Source organism: Marmota monax, unplaced genomic scaffold, assembly GCF_021218885.2.
Source record: "Marmota monax isolate L192 unplaced genomic scaffold, Marmota_monax_Labrador192_F-V1.1 WCK01_AAM20220418_F8-fsc00166, whole genome shotgun sequence".
NCBI classification, from domain to species: Eukaryota; Metazoa; Chordata; class Mammalia; order Rodentia; family Sciuridae; genus Marmota; species Marmota monax.
The window spans coordinates 473750-487102 of NW_026693344.1; the positions used below are offsets into that span (position 1 = coordinate 473750).

General features: G+C 38.5%; 1 protein-coding gene across 11 annotated transcripts in view; it reads right to left on the reverse strand.

Annotated features, from left to right (window-relative positions):
• Positions 1-13353, reverse strand: part of Sgms1 (sphingomyelin synthase 1) — a 295435-nt gene that overhangs the window by 238318 nt on the left and 43764 nt on the right. For 8 of the 11 annotated variants that reach the window (XM_058583226.1, XM_046456771.2, XM_046456765.2 and 5 more), the window contains exon 2: positions 12948-13046. The exons of the other annotated variants lie outside the window; for them this stretch is intronic. The gene's annotated coding sequence lies outside the window, so the exon portion shown is untranslated. The remainder of the gene's footprint in view (positions 1-12947; positions 13047-13353) is intronic. 11 annotated transcript variants of the gene reach the window in all.

A 13353-nucleotide genomic window follows, 5' to 3' on the forward strand; every position in this document is an offset into this window, starting at 1 on the left:
ACAAGATCAGAAACTGGTCGCTTCTGCAAATAGTACTTTTCCTTTGCTGGTTCTCAGAATTTAAAAGAGTCTTCTGAAAGACTCGGGCTGCTTCAGTTAAGCTGAGGGGAACCAAGGAGATACTGTGCTCATGCTTGGGCTACCGCTTTCAAAGTGGAAGTATGGCACAGGCAGCAACTGTGATAAACAACAGGGATGACAAAATGCAGGAAACCCAAGCTGAGCATTGGTCAGCTAACCTATCATCATCTGCAGGGTTCCCTCTTAGCAATAAAAACCCTAGCCCATGTCTGCTAAGGAAAGGACACAGCTCCTGCAGTTCAGGGCACTACCATCTAAGGAAGCAAGGAGACATGAGGCTGGAGATATAGCTCAGTGGTAGAATGCCTGACTTGTATGCATGAGGCCCTGGGTTTGATCCCCAGCACACCTCCCTCCTCCCCTCACCTCAAAAAAGAGCAAGGAGACAGGTTTGGAGTGCATGGGGAAGAGACTGAAGAAGTATAAACAAAAGGAGGAGCTAGTTGCTAATTAAACAAACAAAAATAGGTTCCTTTCTTAACATGCAGCAATTCATAACTTTACAACCAGGCATTTTTGTAGCATTGTGCTTCCTCTCAATTATAATTCAACCTCAAGACAATAACAATAGCTAGATGGTTGATGGCTTCAATAAAAAAGAGTAAGTGACTTCCTAAAAGTAGGAAACCTGTGAGTCTGATTTCCACCAAGATTCAGAGTAGGAATAGGCCAATGTGTTTAAGTGGAAAGAAGTTTCTCCGCATACAGCCCTGCAATCCCTGTGTTCAAGAAGCACTTTGGGCAAGCTTCCATGGCCATCAGCATAAAAACAGAGATTTTCCTTTCCAGGTGGTAAAGTCAGAGCTATTAAAGAGCCACTCCTGTGCAGAGCTGCAAGGGGTTGAACAAGACTTCTGTTATCTAATCAATGCCAAGGCCAGGAACGACCATCTTGGTTACTACACAGTGGCTAAAGCATTCCTCCGACAGGCTGCGCTCTGGTGAGCTGGAAGGAAGCATGGATATTTGAGAGAGGATCTTCCAACATTCAGTGAGAACGGGAAGCAACGGAACTGAGCACTACAAGGGGCAGATCATGAAATAATCCAAGGTCAGTAAGCCTACACTAAAAGAACCACTCTGCTCTCCTAAAGCTGCTTAATTTTTCCAGTGACCTGCTATCAGAATTAAGGCTAATAATAGTTTTTTTTTTTACCTACTCTCTGCTGGTCTGAGTTTCATTGCTTTGTTAAAGCATTTACTAAGGATCAAACTCACAAATTCAGCCCCGCTGCCTATGCCTTGTTTATGTCCAATCTCTTTGGCTTGCAGGAATGCCCTTTTTTGTGGGTGGTCAAGGACAAACGGCATTAAAGCCTATTGTTTGGCTTTTTATGTAAGAAGGCTTAATGTGTCAGCTGCATTTTAATCTAAGGATTATATGCTTAACTGTCAGAAAATACCTTTTAGAAACATCAATAAGGATTGTTTTTAGTATTTGCTACCACAAGGCCCAATTATTATTTATAAATTTATTGGTACTTTAGCACCTGAAATAAAAACCTTCAGCTGAGAAAAAGAGGCAGCTGCTGCAGAGTTAACAAGAAAGCCAAGATCTCTGCTGAGACCATCTAAATATATATCAGGCCTTAAAATAAAAGAACACAAGCTAATGCTTCACCACTGCAGGTATGTGTCTGATCAAATGCTGCTGCTACAAATCCTGACCTGGATTTTGTGTGCCTGCAGTTGGTCTATTTTGTTTGTTTTAGACTTTCATATTGACTCATATTAACTGCAAGTCCCATGAACACACATTTAGTTCCTCTTCAAACCTCAACACAACAATTTTCTTTTTTTATACCTTTATTTTGTTTATTTATTTTTATGTGGTGCTGAGGATTGAACCCAGTGCCTCACATATGCAAGGCAAGCGCTCTACCATTAAGCTACAACCCCAGCCCCCAGTTATTTCTTTTTAAAGGCATATAAGCCCACAAGGACAAAGATAACAGGAGCAGATATTAAAACGTTCACACAGAGGATGGCAACTGATAACAGACCCAAACAAGCCAAATCTTCCAGCTTGTAAAGCCTCATTCTTCATCATGAACAGACACTTCAGGATCTTCGGACACAGAAAGAAAAATGTCTAGCATGAAAGATAGAAATAAGGGGTGGAAGCAACCTGACAGAAATTGAAACTATGCAGAAAAGAAAATTTCAAAAAGAAAAATATCAATCTGCTTAGCGAGCTAAGAAACCATACTGGCAAAATAAAAGCATTTGGCAAACAATAACAGAAAAGTGTCAGAAATTAAAAACATGGTATCAAACATGAAAAACTTAATAGAAGGATTGTAAGATAAACTCCAAAAAATACCCTAAGAAAGTAGCTTATAAGGAGAGATGGAAAACAAAAGGAAAGATGTCTAGTCATGGGATAACTCAACACCTAACAGGAATTCCAGAAAATAAAGGGAGGGAATGAATAATGAAATACTGTACTTCCAGAAATTTTCTAAAAATTAAGGATGAGTTTTCAGATTGAAAATACCCATTTGGATCTCAGCACAAGAAATGAAAGTGTAACCTTACCAAGGAATATTATTGTGAAATTTTAGAACTGATGATAAAAAGAATTAAATGAATGCCAGAAAAAGATAAGAAAAAGAAGACACCTACAAAGGACCAAGAATCAGGAGGCTTGGGCCTTCACTGTCAACATTAGATGGACAAATGGTAGAAAAATGTGCAGTGCCTTCATTATTCCACAGCTTGGTGATTTCCAACCTGGAATGACATTCTCGGGTAATATAACAACTAAAAAGTCTTACCTCCCATTTGCAATTTGTTAGGAAGCTTCCAGAAGGTGTGCTCTGTCAAAGTAAGTGAGTAAAACAAGAAAAATGAGAATATGGGATGAGGGAAAGATGGAAGCCAATACAATAGCAGATTTCTTTTAGAAATCCTCAGCATGGTACCAAAAGGCAATTCCTGAGATGTGCCACGCAGCAAGCCTACAGAGCAAGGCTCTAGGTGAGAATTCTCCAAGTTGAAACTGAAAACATCTATGTGTGTCAGGGCACTGAGAGGAAATCCATATAGAAGGCTGCTCGAGGTTCAATTAGTGATCCGTGCAAGGAAAACTTATTTTTTTAAAAACAAAATAATTATTAAATCCAAGGAGAACTAAATGTGTATACAGGACAGTTAAGATATATAGAACATCTGTGCATCCTATTTACACAATAAGGTAAACATTAGATAAGAAATGGGCTAGTGAACAGCAGAAACAGATTAACATTTTTCATAAGCAGCCTTGTAGAACTGCATAACCTTTTTTAAAAATCTAAATTTTAAAAAGAAACGAATATTGCAAGCCACACTTTTTTTTTCTTTCAGTGCTTGGAAATCAAACCCAGGATCTCAATGTTATGCTTTAGAAATGAATGTCCCCCAAATGTTCCTGTTCATGCAGGAATATTCAGAGGTGAGGTGATTAGATTATGAGAGAGTTATAACCTAATCACTCCATCCTAGTTTAAATAGACTAACTTGGTGTAACTGAAGGCAGGTGGGCATACACAGCAGGAGGAGATGGGTCACTGAGGGCGTGCACATGTTTCTTTCTTTCTCCCTCTCTCTCTCTCCCTCTACCAGGCAACCCCTCCCCCCTCTTCTCTCTTGACACTGTTATGAGATGAGTAGCCTTCCTCTGCAATGTCCTTCCATCATGATGCTCTGCTTTACCTTGGACCCAGAAAGTACAGTAAGCCATCTATGGATTGATACCTCCAAAACCATGAGCCTCAAATAAATTTTCCCCCTCTAAGTCCTCTAAATTGTCCTTGTCAGGTATTTTGGCCACAGTACTACAATGCTAACTAAAATCCTTATGCATGCTAGAAAAGAATCCTATCACTGAACTACATCCTTGGCCCTAAAATTGTTCTCTGCTACACAACCTGACAACTTAACAAAATACTTCCACATGTCCAGTCATTCAAACTCAGCACAACTCTACAAGTCATGTTATACACTTTACACAGAAGAGAAAACCATCTCAGGGAAGTTAAGCAACCTACCAACATGACATAGAAAAACAATGGGGCAGAGAAAGGACTAGAAAGAGCACAGCATGCACAAAGGTTAAGTCTGAGGCTTACAATGGCTGATATTAATACTGTGGATCGGAATCTAGAGAGAAATGAGCCAAATCAAGTTTGGAGTTCAGTGGTTCTCAAACTTGAGAGCACATACAAATCACATGATCTTCTATTTAGATGAGTTATCTAAAGTAGTCAAATTCATGAAAACAAAGTAGAATGGTGGTCACCAGAGGTTAGGGGGAGGGAGGACAGAGGAGTTGTTTAATGAGTTTAGAGTTTCAGATTTACAAAATAAAAAAATTCTAAGATCTGCTGCACTATCCTGTGAATAGACTTAAGACTACTAATGGTAAACTTTAAGTTGTTTTTCAGTTCCACCCCCAGTTTCAACTTGGGCCATCTGGATAGAGCCTAAGAATTTTCTCTTTTAACAAGTTTCCAATTGATACAATGCTACCATTCCGGGGACCAAATTTTCAAAACCATGGCTGTCCAAAGGTTCTCAATCCTGAATGCACAGGAACTTTACCTGAGACCCTAGACCAAGTGAAAAATGTACAGGGTGGGGATTGGGGCATATGAATGGATGTGGAATGCTTTTAAATACCTAGGGTGATTCTAGTGTTCAGCCAGCCTGAGCTCTGCCAAGTTCGCAGTACAGGGCATGTCACTGCTAAGACCTGTCACTACTTAGCCACATTCTAGCCGTGCCTCCATTTCCTCATCTGTAGAATAAGGACCACAGAGTTATTGAGAATATTAGATAGGATAACCAACAAAAAAAATATATAAGTTGGTGTCCATCACATAAGTAATAGTAACTTCATTACTCTTGTTGCTGACATTACAGAAAATAAGGCTGACCCTGTTTTCTCCACGATAAAATGGGGTCAGGTTAAAGGCAATGAAGAAACTATTTATGTTCAATCACAGACTACTCAGCAAGGCAAAAGGCTCCAGAAGGGCTAAGAACAAAGTAAGCAGAATTAAATCTAAGAATCTGTTATGATTCCCACCTGCATTTGGCAAATTTAGGGTCTTACTACAGAATTAGTAGCTAATCCCTTCACTCTCTGAGTAGGTACTGTTATTTGGAATGTAAATATCATTGTAAAACCAGCTGCTACAATCAATACTCAAACACTGCCATCTTCATCTAAAGAGTCAATAAAAACAATGTGGTGTGTTCAGACAAAAGTTAGCTGAAATTCTCAGACATCCACGTGGTAAACAAGTCTTTGTCAAAAGGAACTGAAAAGGAAGGAAAAGACATAGTTCAGATAGGTTTATTCATTCAAGAAATATCTGAGCAGCTCCCACAGCCGGAGCACAGTCACACTGGCGAAGAAAACTGCATCTGCAGGGCAGTTTGTCAGGCCATGAAGCGGGTGGGTCTGGATAAGAAGCAAGCTTTGTGAATACTGAATAGCCCCATTTTTCCTCAAAAGCACAGTAGGAAGAGCCAAATTTGTGTTTTCTGCTAAATTTTTCCTTGCTTTATAGCTGCATATTTCCGAGGTGCATCATGGATTACTCACACTGATACTTCGAGCCACCAATATCTTAAGTCCACAGTAAATACAAAGAAATTATTGTCATAGTCCTCAGAAAGCAACATGACCCTCCCTAGATGTCTGGGTCATATCAACATCTGAGTCCCAAGCCTCCTTCATTAAGCTTTTTTGTTTTGTTTCATTGGGGGGGGGGGGTTGGTTTTGGGGGGAGGGTACCAGGAATTCAACTCAGAAGAGTTCTACCACTGAGCTACTCCCAAGCCTGAGACAGAGTCTCACTAAGTTATCCAACTGAAACTCAAACTTGTGATCCTCCTGCCTTAGCCTCCCAAGTCAGTGGGATTCCAGGAGTGCAGCATCATATCCAGTAGGAAAATACTCTTAAAAAGGATGGTAGTATCTACTTCTAGACAGAACTGGCTAAAGGCCTTGGAAACAGAATTGCACAACAATGCAAACTTCTGAGTCAGTGATTACATCCTCTCACCACACTGACAGGTTCAAATCACCTCCCACCACAAAAATCTTTGTGTTTATTAAAGCTCAGAATACTGAATGTGATTAAACCAGCAAACACTTCCCAAGTGAGTGAGTGCCAACCAAGATATGCCTGAATGTCCCACCCAGGCATATTTCCACCAGGGTGGAACAATGGCATTGTGAATTTTGGCCTAATAATGTTCCCCTAAATATACCAGGGGGCATTCTTCACATGGGAAGCCAAAAGATCAACTTACTGATAGAATGTAGGTGTGTTCAGGTACTTTTATGAAGCTGGTCTACTTTCTGTGGGTCTTTTCATCTCTGGTTCCTTGACATTATTAACCCACATGCCCTACTGTCATAACACAGAGGCAAGTATGGGGTTGGGGCAGAAGTCAGGACCTAACAGTGTTGACCCTTACAGCCCACATGACCCAGCTGTCAATGCAGAGGTCAGTATACTCACTCCTCTGCTGGCAAAGCTGTTTTAAAGGTCAACCACAATAACAAGGGAGAGTGAGATTAGTATGTATGAGGCGCCATCTGAAGTGCCCCACAAATATCCATTAAGTTGATCTTTCCCAGAACCTATAAGATAAATGTGTTTATCCCCATAGCACAGTTGAGGAAACTGGGGCACGGAAAGGTTAAGCAATTAGTCAAAAGTTCATTCCACTAATAGTGGAACCCAGTCTGATTCCAGAATCCATGTTCCTTATCATTTCTTAATTCTTCCTACCTAATAAATCTTTCAGGCCTTCCTGCTAACTACCTGGATTTACCTCTGGAGGGAACCATTCCACAGGCTTCCTCTCCTGCTGACCTCAGGCTCTAGGGGTAAACAATATAAACCAGGCAATCCAAATCAGAACAAGCCAGCGGCACAATGACTGATCCAGCATTAGGTGCATGGCAAATTATGTCCAGGAATGTGTTATCTTGGATGAGCACTTGATTGGACCTGAAGCTGGTGGAGGTTTTCATTTGCAGCCCATGAACACACAGTTAAGTCAGATTCTCATGACATCAATTAGAGCCCCAGGCAAGCCCCACCTGAAGGCAGTTCAATCCCTAGACTTTCAATATGCTGATAAGTTTTTTCACTAAAGATGTTAAGAACAGAGTTTTCTGTCACTTGCAACCAAGCAAATCATCCTGATCTCTTTCTAAAACATATTTTTTTCTATTAAGCTATATGTATCAGTACTTCAGTACTTTTCCCTTCCTGAAAATAAAACTTGAAAGACTGATAAATTTCAATCAGATGGCTTTGACAAATCAAGACTTCTGAGTTCTTGACAAGATAACTGCATATTATGGACAACAGAAGATCCACATTTTCTAATAACACAGGACAAGTGATCTGGTTCGTCATCAAATTTGTTTCAGAAAACTTTATTTTTAACCAAAGGGTAAAGTTTGCAGTTTCCAGCTTGGTAAAGTAACTGTAATACTTATTTTCTTTTGGTCTTTTCAATTATTATCTCTTTTCTTTTTTTTTAAGAGAGAATTTTTTAATATTTATTTTTTATATTTTAATATTTATTTTTTAGTTTTCGGCGGACACAACATCTTTATTTACATGTGGTGCTGAGGATCAAACCCAGGGCGGCGCGCATGCCAGACAAGCGCACTACCACTTGAGCCACATCCCCAGCCCTATTATCTCTTTTCTAAACCTAAACCATTATAAAGAAGAATTACTCAAAAAGGGCTAGAGATGTAGTTTGCAGTGAAGTGCTTGTCTAACATGTATAAGGACCCGAGTTTGATCTCTAGCACAACAAACAAAAAAAATAAAAAAAAATTTAAAATAGGATCGAATTTTATAAAATACAAGGAGATGTGAATGGATACTGTATTAGTCCATTTTTCATTACTATAACAAAATACCTGATACTGGATGGTTGGTAAAGAAAAAGAGTCTGAAGGGTTAAAAGCATGAAACTGATATCTGCCTATCTGTGGCAATGGCCTCATAGAAGATGGCATCACAATGGCAAGAGCACATGCAAGAGAGATGAGGAGCGCATCCAGGAGAGGGATCCAGCAAAGGTGCCAGGCTCCCTTCCAACAACCCATTCTCAAAGGAACCAACCAGGTTCCCTCAAAAACTGCATCAATTCTTTCCGAGGGTGACACCCCAACTGACCTAACCAGGCCCCATCTCTTAAAAGTCCCAACATTGTCCTTCATACTAAGGACCAAGTTTCTGTCACATGAATCTTTCAGGAACAAACCTTATCCAAACCATAGAAGATATAAATCATTTCTTCTTCCTCAAGCAAATCAACTATATCTAAACTTCATTTATCAAAATTCAGCCACAAAACAAACCAGTTTGGAGTTTGAATCATTGATTCACTGCACTAGCTAATAATCCCTCTCTGTGGTTCCTTCAGGAGTCTGAGACTTCAGAGGAAAGCACCCCCATGCAGATCACTGCCTCAAATGGTGGCAAAAAGCATTCATTCCATTTGATGTCTGACAGCCGGGCGATGCATTTTTACACCTTTGAATTATTACACACAGCTAAGTAACTGCAACTACAACTTCCAAATAAATGTCCAACCTCATTTCCTATAAGACCTCTTGAGCTAAAAGGTCATGCAGCCTTCATGGCTTATGATGGCTCATTGGTATGATTTGACTATTTCCTTTGGGCTGATCTGAAGACAATCTTGGGGCAAAGAACAGGCAAGTCACCCAAAGCTTAGTGTCCACCCATGAACATATATGAGCACATATGAAAATGCGAAATGGGTTAAAAAGATGTTAAAAGCACATTTCTGCAGGGCATGGTGGCATACCCCTATAATCCCAGTGGCTCAGGAGGCTGAGGCAGGAGGAAAGCAAAGTGCTAAGCAACTCAGTGAGACCCTGTCTCTAAATAAAATACAAACTAGGGCTGGGGATGTGGCTCAGTGGTTGAGTGCCCCTGAATTCAGTTCCCAGTAACCCCCTCCAAAAAAAGCACATTACTTAGAAAAATGTAACAAATGTTTCTGTATTTTCCTCCTATATGCCTCCTATAGACTTCTCTGAAGCAGAAATAATCTTTTATGACCTTGAGTACACAAACAGATAAGCATTCCAATAGAGATAAATTTGTTACAGTACATTCCAAACTTTATTTTCTTGGTTTACTGTTCTTTCTGATGAGGTTATTATTTATTATTAAACTAGCATACAATTAGAGGTCTATTTGGCCTGCTTTGGATAAGCACTTCAAATGCTCTTCAGCCCTTCTTCAAACAAGGCTGCTCTCAGGCAGGTCAGAGTTACCACATGTAAATAATCAGGACCCTCAGAACTATAGTAGTTGGTATGTATGTAACACTACGTAACTCATCACTGAAGTACCCATTAAATTATAGGGAATAAGTGTTTAATCAAATTTATAAAACTAATGAAGACAATGGACATATTAGTTTAAAATTGAGGATCTGGTACTTCTATTTCCATATTATTCTTTCATTTCAATTAATAGAAAACACAATCCTAGAATGGAACTTCAAATTCATAAGTCAAAATTTTTACATAAATTTCATAAGGTAAGAAATTTATCTAGTTATCACCATTTTATACATAAAATTTAATGGGCACTCTAAATATCTGTTGAATAAATGGATGGATAGATAAATGGATAAATGAATGAATGAATAAAGATATTAACATAAATTTAATGGGCTCAATCTATTACATGACTACAGAGGTTATGATTACTATGTTCTTCTTTTATGAAGTAAAGCAGGAGCTGGCAAAGTTTTTTGTAAAGGGCCAGATGGTAAATATTTTAGGCTTTGTGGGCCATATGGTCACTGTTCCAACAACTCAATCCTGGTCTCTTTCGCAACTATTCAACTCTACTGTTATAGCACAATACGTAAACAAATGAGCACAATTGTATTTGAATAAGACCTTATTTACAAAAACAGAATTTGACCATAGAAACATCCAAATCTCATGAGGAACACTTTCTATAATAACCCTTTATTTCCTAAAGATTAGAAATTGTTAAACTCTCCTGAGAATATACTTTGTATACAACCAGAGATATGAAAAATTGTGCTCTACATTAGTGTAATATGAATTATAATGCATTCTGCTGTCACATATAACAAATTAGAATAAAAAAATTAAAAAGGGAAAGAAATTGGTAAACTCACTAAATTCTGCCCAACATGCTTTGTTGGGTCAAAATTTGGCCAGAGAATATATATCCAGATTCCACAGCTGCCCATCACTCCCTGATAATCTCAGTCCTATCACCAGACAGGCCCCATCTAAGTCTGTGCATTTACATCCCTGAATTCTACAGCACAGCTGGTTTCCCGGAGTGTGGCCCACGTCCATAACTGTGAAGACACAGCCCCAACATGGGCTCCTCAAGTGCAAGCCCACAACCTTCTACTCTTTGCCCTCCTCTAACATGTAAAATTGAGCTTTAAATATTCCTTGATGGCACAGTCTCCCCAGAAGAGCTACAGAGAGTAAGAATGGCAGACGAGAATACAGAAGACTAGTGCCTGCAGGGAATAAAGTGAAAGGGACATGGTGAGTCATAGCAAGAGCAGCAGAAATCATGACAGGACTGAAGAAACCATACACGTCTCTTGCACATGTGTCTTGCTCTCTTATCAGAAGTTAGAACATCTCCTTCATATTCAGCAGAAGCTGGGCAGAGGTTGGAAACCTAAGATCACCTCCACTGTAACCACAGTGAGGACAAAATCTTGTTTAATCCCCATTTCTGGTAGAGGGTGCCCCATATACTTACAGATATCTAGCAGAATAAATAAACTATACTATTCTCTTACAATAGAACACTCTACAGCAATGAAAATCAACAATCCAAAACTATAGGCAACAATAGGGAGTGACCTTTTTAATACATTATTGAATTTAGAAAAAACAGATGCAAAAAAGTACAATTTGCATTATGTATTACTTACACACTTACACACACACACACACACACACACACACACAGACATGTGGGCAAAAGAAACCCAAGCAAAACTAATGTACACTCTCAAAATCAAAGCAGTAGTTTTCCTTGGAGGAAGCAGGGTAGTGTCTAGAAGGAGGAATGATGTTGTGTTGGTAATGTTCTTAACCTGGGTGCTGGTCTGGTCACACAGGTGTGTTCAATTTGTGAAATGAGATTGAGCTACATACTTGCGTGTATTTTCTGTGGGCATGTTATACTTCAAAAAAAGGTTGTTGTTTTTTTTAAATATCGCCTACCTAAATGACCCAGGCAATACTGGACTCCATAAACCCTCCCTTCATCCATCATTTTCCCTGCTCACTCAACTTTTCAAAGCATAACCATACAGAGGCCAAAGAATGAGAAAGCAACCTAGATCATTCCAAGCTACCTGTGATTCCAGACACAGCTCCTTCTGAATGTTTCCTTTGAATAACCTTTATTGATATCACTAACCTTTTTTTTTTAAAGAGAGAGAATTTTTTAATATTTATTTTTTAGTTTTTTCGTGGACACAACATCTTTATTTTATTTTTATGTGGTGCTGAGGATTGAACCCAGCACCCGGCGCATGCCAGGCGAGCGCGCTTCCGCTTGAGCCACATTCCCAGCCCCATCATTAACCTTTTAGTCAAATTGAAAAAGGACAGTAGAAGAAGCCACTGTTGCCCTAAATGGTTCGCTTAGACTTCTTTTAAAATATGCTAAAGATGGGCAACTTCAGTTCATAAATGTCTATAAAGAAATGCTTCAAAATATAGAAAGAAACAAAACAATGTTTCAACACACAGGGAACACTTGAGAGAGGTATCATAAATAAACTATCACTGAGATTGGAATGTACAACCGTCAACAGCCACCCTGCAAGAATCGCAGCTAACTGGTCATGTAATCGGTTGTAATGTGTAATGATCAGGAACTGCAATCATTGCAGAACACATCTTTTAGATTCTATATAAAATTTCAATTCAGGTAGTCAAGTTGGGAATCATTTTAACTCTCTCTAATGTTTTAATTTTTGTTCTCTCTAATTTTGCTCTAATTTTATTCTCTAATGTTGGTTTAAATATATAAACCTCAATTTCATATCACCACTCACAATTTTCCCACATTCTCCTACAAGTTTAGATTTAAAAAAAAAAATCATTTAAGACCTTTGTTCACATTAGATCACAGGGACTGGTGTACTTAAGAATGCTGATCAGAATGGGGTAAAGGCAGTGATCAAATCCACTGACGCAACCAAAAAACATCATCCATAGGGGCCGGATAGGCAGATTTCAGGGAATGAAAAAAGTATGGAATCCTTCTCTCTCAGGAAAATTTCACACCTTCATGTTCATGTTTCTTATATCAAACAAATTCATACTGCTTTATCTGTCCATTAATTAAATCTGTTTAAATTTTTTAGTCTGACTTTATTTTTATCAACTATGAAGGGAACATAACTCAAAGTTAGACCCTTCACTAGAAGCTATTTAAATAATTCTGTACCACAGAGTTTATGAATATCCTAAAATATCTCTCAAGGGAGAACATTATTATTTTTAGGAATTATGGCCCCACGCATTTGGGAGAAATTCATATGTCTGTAAGTTACTTTCACACATTTCAGCCAAAAAAAAAAAAGTATAAAACATACACATACACACACACACACACACACACAAAGAAAAGGTAGCAAAAATACTAATAGCTATTAAATCTAATGGTAGTAGGTACATAGGAGTTCACTGTACATTTTTTTAACTCTTCAGTATGTTTGAAAATTCTAATAGTAAAAAGCTGCATATAATTTTTCTTTTTTTTTTTTTTTTTTTTTACCTTTCACAGGGATGGCCGTCTTCTTTCTCCTAATCAAAACCAAATGGCTAAATATGCCCAAATGCACATTCAGGGGTCGCTCATGCCGCCTTCTTCGCCCTGCAAGAAGCAGCAAAACAACATGCTATCACCAAGGATTTTTATTGTTAGTGCTATTTCAGTTGATAAAATGTACTTAATACATAGCAAGCATCTAGATTAAAATACTGCTGTAACGTTTTTTAAAACAGGGAGAGAAGTGAAAAGAGAAAAAAGACTGACCATATATTGAATGTGATAAATCAGCCTCACCCAATCAGGAAATTCCAGAACAAAGTAGTATCTCAGTAACTTCATTTTTAATATTTATTAAAATATGATTGATAAATAAAAGTTGCATGTATCTAGGATATAGAATGTGATGTTT